This window comes from Castor canadensis, chromosome 8 (genome assembly GCF_047511655.1).
Source record: "Castor canadensis chromosome 8, mCasCan1.hap1v2, whole genome shotgun sequence".
Lineage (NCBI taxonomy): Eukaryota > Metazoa > Chordata > Mammalia > Rodentia > Castoridae > Castor > Castor canadensis.
Window position 1 is genome coordinate 6551254 of NC_133393.1, and position 10861 is coordinate 6562114.

The following is a 10861-nucleotide window of genomic DNA, read 5'->3' on the forward strand; positions in this document are numbered from 1 at the left end:
AAGGTCTCCTCCTGACATTTTCCTGGTGAGTGCTCTTCCCCATGGAAATCTCTAGAAGCCAGAAAAAGGGTAAGACTTGAGTCCTTTTGAACCAGGCTAATTCACTGTTCTTCAAGAGGAAACCAAGGCCCAAGTTGGCAATGAAACTTTCCCTTGATCGCAGTCTTCTGACTCCTAGGTCAGTGCTCTCTGATGTGACTGGCTACTGCTCAGTGAAGAACTCTTTCACAAGACTTCTCTTTCCCAAGGCTATTATCAGCGCAGCAGTGGTGATGAAGGGACCACTCAGGAGGACTTATCCACCTTTTAACGCCCCTCAACAGCAAGCAGAAAGTGGGCTCGGGAAGGACCCTGCAGCTACGGGGACATGCAGGAAATAGGTGGGTCCATGTTAAACATTGTTCTAATGGTTTGCAGAGGCTCAGCTACTGAGTTTCATAAGGGTGGTAATAATAATAATAATGAAATCATGGGATGAGAATAATAAATCCTTTGCTGCCAGATCTACATATCACAGGCTTTAGAAGCCAGTGGGCAGCTGCTGGGCTAAATGTGGTCCCTGGTTGTCAAGGACAGCCCACCCAATATTGGAGAAACAAATCAACAAGATGTGCGGAGTACACACAGGACCCGGCCACGTGAAGTGGAGGCTTCAAGTTAGATCCCATCTCCGTTCTTCAGCAGTTAGCGATGTGAAAATGAGTTCAGAATTTCAAATTTGACGTAGCCATGAACTGGCTTGCATGGATCAGAGATCAAATAAAGTATCCTGTGCCTCAATTGATTATCCTGTTTCCAACCAAATGGTTGACAATGGTCAGCTGGGGAGCCAGGCACACATAAAGGTAGTGTTAACAATAAATTAATGATTTTTTTTCCAAGATGACTTAGTTTCCCTAGTACTAGAGGCAGGACTTTGCTATCTATTGTGTGATTAGTAGAAATCAATGATTCTCACCTTAATAGCCTCTTCTAAATTTCAGAGGCAATAATAACTGAACTGCCTACCTCTCCAAGTAGGTTTGTTTGGAAGACTAAAGGAAGTAATTTATTTAGTTTTTGGTTTGATTGTTTTAGTTGTCTTTTTGACATGGTAAACAGTATGTAGTGGGTTACAGGGATGAAACAAGTTTTTGCATCTTAAAGGTGGTTTTAGCAGTGGGTGAAGTTTACCTCAGGGAATGAGGCATTTGCAATAACTAAATTTTAGGGAGAGCTCTAGTTTGGGCTTCTCATTGTGCAGTAAAAAATGAAGTCTTAAGAGGTGTGTGCATGTGTGTGTGTTTCTAACACACACTTGGCACAAGAATCAGAGCTAGGGTCAGAACCCAGCACACGTTCGTCTCCTGATTTGTAGTGTCTCAGAGCACATTGGGTTTGTTCTAATGACCAAGTGAGATCGAGTGGGTTGACTGAGTTCTCTGTCAGTAGCAGAAGAGAATACAAATACGAAGTGTTATTTTATTGAAATGTGCCTCTGAAATCCCGTTATTGCAGATTCTTATTCACCCTGGCTGAGACGTGGGGCCTTGAACACCAGCTGTTCCTGGGAGGCTTCCCCAGCTGCTGCGATGGCCAGCTCTGTGGTAGAGGAGCCCAGAAGTGGGATATTCATTCCAAGAGCAGATTCCAAATAGGACTGGGCCAAAGCAGGTCAAAGGCAAAACAGTTGAAGCTACTTGGCAAACAGGTGTAAGCAATGCAAAATTCATTTGGTTAAACGTATGCTTGAATCAACACAAAAGTTATTATAGTTGCTTGGTTTTTGGAAGACAAATTCTTTTTTCCCTCCCTACCTCCCTTTCTCCCTTCTCTTCCTCCTCTATTTTTTCTCCTACCCTCGCTGTTCTTCTTCCTTCTTTTTCTCCTGTGCTGGAGGTGTGGCTCAAGTGGTAGAGTGCCTGCTTTGCAATGCATGAAGCCCTGAGTTCAAATCTCAGTCCCACCACATGCAGTAAATATTGACCTTCATAGTTCAAATATTATCTCTTTCTTCAGAGTAAATCCAATGAAATCCAATCCATAGCAATTTAATCCACCATCTTTCATTAAAGGAAGATAAAAGCAAGCTTCTGTAAGCAGGATGTTTGCGATATTTCTTTTTCTTTCTGGAACCTGTTACTTGTTTTATTTCCCACAACAAATTTTATCCTGATGTAGTGCACTGTGTTTGCAAATATTTATTTACCACTCTACCAGACTCTTTTCTTATGATGAACGTGTGTACAAATATTGAAATTAAAGTTCAGAGTAAGTCTTTCTATTACAAATACAAATAATTTTAACTTCCTGTGATACTAGAGGTAAGTATAACAATTTTTCTTTTGGATTGAATTATTGTTATAATTATTACTAGTACAATAATAATGACTACAGTTATTAGTGTTATAGTTGTTACTCAAAATAGCATAAATACATTGCCAGTAATAATAATTAAGATAAGAATTGACATTATTGACAATATCCTCATATGAAGTGGCAGGGCTTTTATTTTTCCATGACTCCATCCATTCAGGAATGGATATCACAAAGGGTTGCAGTCAATATTTGCACCAATTCTATTCTCTTTTCTATTAATGTATGTGAGCACTGAGAAAGCACTTGTGAAACAAGAAATGGAATAGGGAAGGAAATTCATTATGGTGGTTTCACAAAATACTTGAAACTGTACCTGACTGTAGTCTATTCTGTTATCAAAATTATTTGCTGGGCGCAGTGATTCTCATCTGTAATCCTAGCTTCTCCAGAGGCAGAGATCAGAAGGATCACAGTTTGAAGCCAGCAGGCAAAAAGTTCATGAGAACACATCACCCCCCCAAAGAAAACCCCCAAAAACCTCACAAACCCCCAAAAGCTGGACTTAGTGGTGCGTGCCTGTTTTCCTAGCTAGGAAGGAAGCATATATAGGAGGATAGAGGTCCAAGCTGGCCTGGTGATAAAATCAAGACTATCTCAAAATTAATCAAAGTAAAAAGGGCTAGGGGAGTAACTCAAGTGATAGAGTGCCTGCCTAGCACATGCAAGGCCTGTGTTCAAACCCTAGTCCCCCCCATCAAAAACATTATTATTTATTCATTATTTTTATTGTTTATTCATATGTGCATACATTGTTTAGGCCAGCTCTCCCCCCTGCCCCACTGCCCCCTTCCCCTCTCCCACCCCTCTCTCTTCCAGGCAGAACCTGTTCTGCCCTCCTTCAATTTTGTTGAAGGGAAGCCATAAGCGATAATAAGAAAGACATAGCGTTTTTGCTAGCTTGAGATAAAGATAGCTATACAGACAGATTCCAAAACATTGTTATTTATGATGCATCGTTGCCAACCTGATGAGGCTCTCTTTAGGAGATGAAAATGGCACAACATGCAAATGCACTTGTCACCAAGTTGTGCACATTGCTTTGTTGGGAGAGGCACTCCACCGTGGGCCCTGAGGGTCCCTGCACATCTCTGCAGGGTATGCAAGAATGCAAGGCTCCCACCAACTTCCATCAAGGTTATTTCTCAGAGGAGTAAGCAACTTGACATGAGGTTATATTTCTCCCCCCGCCAAAATAGGCTGGCCTTTGCTTGCTTTAAAAGTGGTGAATCCTTCAGATTCAGTGTGATAAAAACCTACAGCATGCACACTATTGAACCCTACCTGTGTGGCTCCAGGGAAGCTGACACAGACCAGCACCCTGCTTATGGTTCTTGCTGAACTGACAGGAATAACAGTTGTAGTCTCTGACCCAGGGGTTTCATGGTTCATACCAGCGTACAAGAAATGGTCACAGACTAGTTTATTTTCTCCTAAGGATGGTAAAATTCCAGATCCTTCAAAGATCCTGAGGTATTTATGTTCATGATTTCTGAGAATAATGCTGCAAAAGCACCCCGTGGCTCACTGAGTGATGGCTGATGGCACTATCAGTCTTTCACATGGAGACATCTTACGTAGTATAACAAATTCAAAGTGTGGGAGAAACAAATGTATCTCCACATATATTGTGGCTATGTATATTTTCATAAAACACTTTAAAATCTTATCATGTGTTTTATATGTTAATCAAAAAATTAAAGCCACAAATTTAATTCAGTCTATTTTTGGGAATGTCTACAACTGTAACCTAATTGGCAAAGTTAGTCTTTATTAGTCAAACCAATCAGCCAAAATAAACTTATTCAATGTCACTTATCTGTCTGTATTTCTTGAGTCCAAAAAAAAGAAGCTAATATGCCCTTCTGGGACAACCATTTCACTTCTGAATGCAATGACAAATAAGCATGAGTTGCTTTGTATATTCTCTTGAAAATATGAAATTCCATTCCCCTAACTTCATAATGTTTGCTATCTTAAAGACAATATCCAGTGTTCTGTATAAATTCAGATTCAACTTTTGTCAACTCAAGCTTGTTTGTGAATAAAACAGAGTTTCATTAAAATTTAAAGTACAAATTTTAGCAATGAAGGACCCACCTCATCCCACCCCTCAGCAATGGCACTGAAACACTTCCTTAGGTAGACGGTCTTATTTGCTTTTTTTCCCCAAAGAAAGCCCAAATAAACAGAAAAGTAGAAAAAATTGAAAGTCATTTCCCTAACATGCAGAAAGCTTTTTGCATACTACAACTTGTAATAATAATTCTGTTTCCTTTTGCTGCAATGGTGGCCATGAATTATTAATTAGGAGTGGTTGGAAATATTTCCTGAATTCGTTATTCTGTAAGGGTGGTATTTTGTTTACCACAGCTTTTACCTTAATCTGCTCAATGACATTTTAATGAAGTCATTAAAGGATATCTAATACAAAATAGGTTTAATTTCTTGTATGTAGTATCTTCAATTCGTTTATTTCCCTGCCTGGTGAAAATGTCCCTCTACATTTCTAAAGGACATCTCAAACTCTGGCATCTCTAGAATGGAATTCCTAATCTTCAATTCTAAGGGCACTTTGTTGTCAGCTTTTCCAGTCTCTCTTGATTGTAACTTCAATCTTTAGTTGTTCAGGCCCAAAGATATCCTTGACTCCTGTCTTCATCTAAATCTAAATCATCATGAAATTCTGTAGGCCCTTCTTCAAAATATATCCAGAATCTGGTAATTTTTCACCATCTCCACCATATCTACCTTATTCTGAAACACTGTCTTCTTTTGTCAGAATAATTGCAGTAACCTGCTAACTGAGAAGGCAGTTCCCTGCTTCTACCCATGCCCTGTTACAGCTTTTCAAGTGAACAGCCCAAGTAGATTGCTCGTTTTAAACCAAATGTTTGATTATGTCTATTCTCTGCTTAACACCTTTCAATGTGTCCCCCTTTACTCAGAATAAAAGCCACTGTCTTCACAATAGCCCACAATATCCTATCATCTCCAGCTCCATCCCCAATTCCCCAACATCATCCCCTGCTTTTCTCTACCCTTTACCCAGTCCCTTTACCACACTGACTTGCCTCCTTGATGTTTCATATACACCAAAAATACCTCCATTTTGGGGTTTTGTGTTACTGTTTCCTCTGTCTGAAGTGTTTTCCACAAATATTCATATGATTGATACAGTTATCTCCTCCTGATTTTTGTTTAGTTGTCACTTCAATGAGATCTACTGTGAAGATATTATTAAGAATTGCTACCAATATTTCCTGGCTTAGTACTCACAATTCCCCTTTATTATCTGTGGGAGGTTTCCTCTAAGACAGCTTCCAGTGATCTTCACCTCCAGGTGTTCATTCACAGACTTGTGCAATCTTTTCCCTTTGAGTGAGTTGTTCTAGCTAAGAGAATATGGCAGAGTTGAGGGGATGTCACTGCCGTGATTAGGTTATGTAAGATTTTGAGTTCTATCTTGCTAATGATCTCTATTGCCTTCTCAACTTGCACGCTTTGACGAAGCAAAATTTCCATGTGGGAGAAGCCCACTTAGCAAGACACTACAGGGCCCTCTGACCAGCCTGATGGTAACTAAGGTTCTCAGTTCTACAAGGTGCAGGAGACTACACGCTGTCAACACTCTCTGAGACAACTTACAAGTCTTTCTGTAGCAGCCTTTAAGTGAGATCACAGACTCTGATCTGACACTTGCCATCTTGTGAAAAACTAAAGCAAAAAATCCAACCAAGTTGTGTCTGCATTCCTGACCCACCTAAACTATGAGATAAATAATGTGTGTTCTTTTAAACTGCTAAACTTTCAGAAAATTTGTTATACAAGATAACTAATGTTATCTCTATATTTTTCTCTGCTGTATTATAAACTCCAGGAGTTCAGAAATTTTTGTTATGTATCTTAACTGTCCTGAATAGTATTAGGAACTCTGTAGTTACTCATATATGCTGGATGAATGAATCATGAATTTATTGAATGATACTCTTGGCTCCGGAATGGTGATGACCATTGTAGCTATTAAGGGTGTTCTAATACATTTTTCTATAATAATATAACACTTTCCATATTTTGCAATGAACATTGCTCATTTGTAAAAGGTATTCGAGTCGACTTTCTGTTAACATTATTTATACCCTAAGTTTTCATCAACAAAAATTCGATAATTTTATTTTTCAAATCTAGATTTTTGAAAATAAAAGAAATTGAAAGATAGCTTCATACTGTGGTTTGTATTTGGTCTATGTGACTCCTCTCAGGGGCAATGCATTGTTTAATAATAGGGAATTAAAGAGGTGAATTCATAAAAATTGTCATCTGATTCCTGACATTCTATCCTTGTATATGTCTAAATTCAGAACACCCTGATTGGCTCAAAGTTCCATGTTTGATGCCAGACTGCAATAACAGAAATATGTCAAAGAGGGCAAACCAGGCAGCTTTATGGTAGTTTCACAGAGTCTTGAATGAATGGTGAAATAAATTCCCTCCAGTGGGAGATATGTAAAGCAGGCAAACAGATCTAACCTGGGAAGAGGCTCCAGGTGACTTCCTTTTACATTTTCAATGGAGTTAAAACCCAGCTCTACTTAGAAGATCAGATTGGACTCCACCATTCTGAATTATACTTTTTCTCTTAGTACTGGAGTAATAATTTCATATATCACTAATCCTATTCAGGAGTCTTATCATAAAATTATAACCAGGCCGCCTTTCTATGTATGCATCTTATCAATATTTAATATATAGAAGATGCATAAGAATTAAACTTGTAGAATGATTTAATCATAGTGTGTTACTTATATTGTACAGAATGTACTTTGGCATCCATTGTCCAGCCAGCAGTGCCAAGACAGTGTCAGAAGGACATAGCAGAGGCCATTGGCAGCTGGTGCCTTTATCTGTGACCATATAAAACCTTGCTGAGGAGTCTCGGAAATTTTCATGTATTTAGAAGGCACCACAGAAAGCCAAGGTTCTGCTGAGCACGTAGAGAAGAGCAAGTGGTAGTGACACTTGGGTCAATGACAGCACATTTGCCACCACATTCCAATCTTGTGGAGGCCCTGTGGAAACTCAGGTTACATATTAAAACCTTAGTTCTTTGTGAGCAACAACTGGTGAAACCCTTTCCTTTTTCCTATCAGCTGCCTCTTGAGTTACCACCCCAATGTTCTCCCCTCTCATCAAGGCAAATGACTGGGAACAACTAATTTTTCAATGATTCTGGCTGAAGTAGCCCTTTTTCTTCATTTTATTTTTTCCAAAGCAACTCTTCTCTCTAAACCCTCTGCTGGGCTAGTTGAGACAGACTCCCGGTTCTTCTGGGAATTATTTGAAGGAGAAATGGGAGGGTGGTCCTTACAATGGAGGCAAGAGAATGGTAAATAAAGCTGCTGGGCTCCCTTCCATCCCCAGGAAGTGGCACTCCCACCTGTTTCCCCAGCTTAGCCCTGACCTCCAAGACCAAAACTGGCAAGGTGCCTAGTTAATGTTTAAAACAAAAACCTGTTGAGCAGAAGGAAATTCCTCCAAAGTACAGCAAGCCTTCATGCTGCAACGCCCTCCTGCTTTTGTCTTAGGCAGAGAACACCAGAGCTATTATCTCTAATATTCTATTTCTCCTGGTGAGATTACAATTATTAGGGAGGTTATTAGCATTTATATCAGGAGAGAAGAACTTCTGTGAAGGAGTCTACAAATTTAAATCAAGAGAGGAGCACCGAGATTAGTGAACCTCGGTAGCTAATGTCAGTCTTGGACCCTTTGTACAAAAACTAGCTGCCAGGTGGGCTTGGCGGTGAGTTCACAGAACATCTGGACACATGCAATGGAGAGCTCAGACAGAGGGGTTCCTGAGCAGGGGATCCTGTTAGCTCTTTTGTGATAAGGCAATCATTAACTTGCTCTAATCACGCCAGAAGAATGATTTGGAATTTTGATTAAATGTAGGCACGAAGAGAACAAAAAATTAAGTAAATGTTTGACATTCAGCTTGTGCTCTGGAAGACAGAAGGCAATGGGAAACTCAGTCAAAATGAACTATTTTATTTTGAATTGTACAATAAGAATGAAAGAACATATCCCAGGGCTATCCACATCGCTTCTTTCCCAGCTTGGAGTGTTCTAGCAGAGCCCTCATGGGCATCCTTCCTTTCTCACTCTGGTGGGGGCGAGAGGGCTTATCCATGCTTGGGACACATTTAATCCCATCAGTGATCAAATGAATAGTTATTAGAGACTTTTACCAACAGGGTTATACTTCCTTGTAGGCAATATCTAGAGCATGAATAGGGAAGTTCTCTGGGCACAAAAAGGGTGATAACTAAAATATAAATTCAAGACAGTGTTTATCGAATGAATGGCTTTACATACATGATGGACCCCCTCCATTTCTCCTTCAAATGACCTCCGTTACAGCAGGCCCAGCTCACGGATACCTGGGTGCTTTACACAGTGGTTGTTTTCCCAATGCACTGCTTCTGTATCATCTCCTGAGTCATAGCTCAATGTTATCATGACTTAGGATGTGGTCTATGAACCCAAACTCCAGTCTGCCTCCAGTGCCCTGTCTCTGTCTCCTCCCCACTGTTTCCCTTGCCCCTCCCCATACTCTTTTCCCACTAAAAATCATCTAAATATTGGTTTTCCCTCCTTTCCTTCTTTCCATCTTAGGGTAGATGTATTGCTCCCTACATATACTTCTCCAAAGGGAACTACCTTTACAGTTTTAAGATGAAGAAGACACTCAACTTGATCCTGTAATCAGGATTTTTGCTGCAGGGCAAAGAAACTTCTTGCACGTGAAATCTACCCACCTCTGTACTTGCACCTTGTATTGAATTCATAGAAGGTCTCAGGGAGCATAGATGCTATTTGTGGGCATTTATGGGAAGGTCATGTGACAAAACTTCATTCTATCAGGGAGAGCAATTGTCCCAGCAATCGTGAGGCTGATGTGTCATGGGATATTCACACGATGGGTCATAGTCCAGGAGCATGGGCATAGAGAGGACATGCTGCTCACTCCACTTTGCTATGCTTTCAGCCCACACATCTTTACTGCATACTGACTCTGTGCTGGGCACTGCTGCCAGAAGTTGGGATGGAGTGGTGGCACAGACAAGATCCTCATCTTCCTGCAGCTTACAGTTTGTCAGAGAACTTAGGTTACGTCTTACCTATGCCAGTGATCACCTGGAGAGGTCTCACAGACAGCCAGGTTTTGACAACCCATGACTTCTGAGGGAATCTATAAATAGAAGGTTGGGTGCTGAATTAGACTGATGTAATCAAGATTGTGTTAATTCCTAGTGAGACTTAACCTGACCCCAGGAAAAGAAGAATGATAAAGAAGTTTTTTAGGCCAGGTGTTGTGGCTCATGTCTGTAATCTCACCTACTTTGGGGGTGGACATTGTGAGGATCACAGTTTAAGGCCAGTCTGAGCAAAAAGTTAGGGAAACCTCATCTCAACCAGTAAGCTGGGAGTGGTAGTAAATGACTGTAGTCCCAGCTATGTGAGAGACCTTAAATAGGACTGTGGTTCAGCCCAGTCCCAGGCAAAAATGTGGGACCCCATTTATAAAATAGCCTAACCAAAAAGAGCCGGAGGAGACATGACTCAAGTGGCAGTGTGCTTGCCTAGCAGGTGCAAGGCCCTGAGTTCAAACTTCAGTACTGCAAAAAGAAAAAAAAAAAAGAAAAGAGAAGTTTTCTAATCAAATATGGGCTTAAGTCAGGATACATTTGGTTAGCTCATGTTTAGTGTTGCTACTATTAACTAACCCATGGGGAAAAGGAAAAAAAATATTTTAAATGGTAGAAAGATACAAAGACTAGCTTAAAAGACAAACTACAAATCAGGAGAAAAATATTTGCGACATATATCTTAATAAAGAACTGTGTGTTCAGAATGCATTTTATATAGAGTTCTTCCAATCTGCAACAATATAAAGCAAGATTACAATATAAAATCACTCAAAAGCTATTGTATCAGTTGAGTCCTAGCAGGACACAATGATTTCATGGAAAAGAATCTAATGAAAGGATTATTACAGAGTTGTGGCCAGGATTGAGAGAATAAACAGCAAAGACAGTAATGAAAGCAAGAAGCCATTTTTATGTCTAGGTTTAGAAGGAGAAGGAATGGTTTATCAGTTTGGAGAGATTATGAGTCAATCTGAGCCTGATGATAACAAGTCAGCCTCCACAGTCCAGAGCAGGGCATAGAAGGGAAAAGAAAGGATCTGTGGTGGGGTGAGACAAATGGAGAATAAACAGGACAGTTATAAATAGGAATTATAACTTGGAGTGTAAATGGGGGTTCTAAGGGTTTTAAAAATAATATATTTAAAAGTTCCTCAACCTACTAATAATAGTGAAATTAGTTTTAGAAATCACAATAGACTATGAGACTGTAAAAATATACTAATTATTGTTGAAAATGAGAAGTGGAAACTCTCGTACCTTATTTGTTGTATAAGTTGAGTATTCAATGGTGT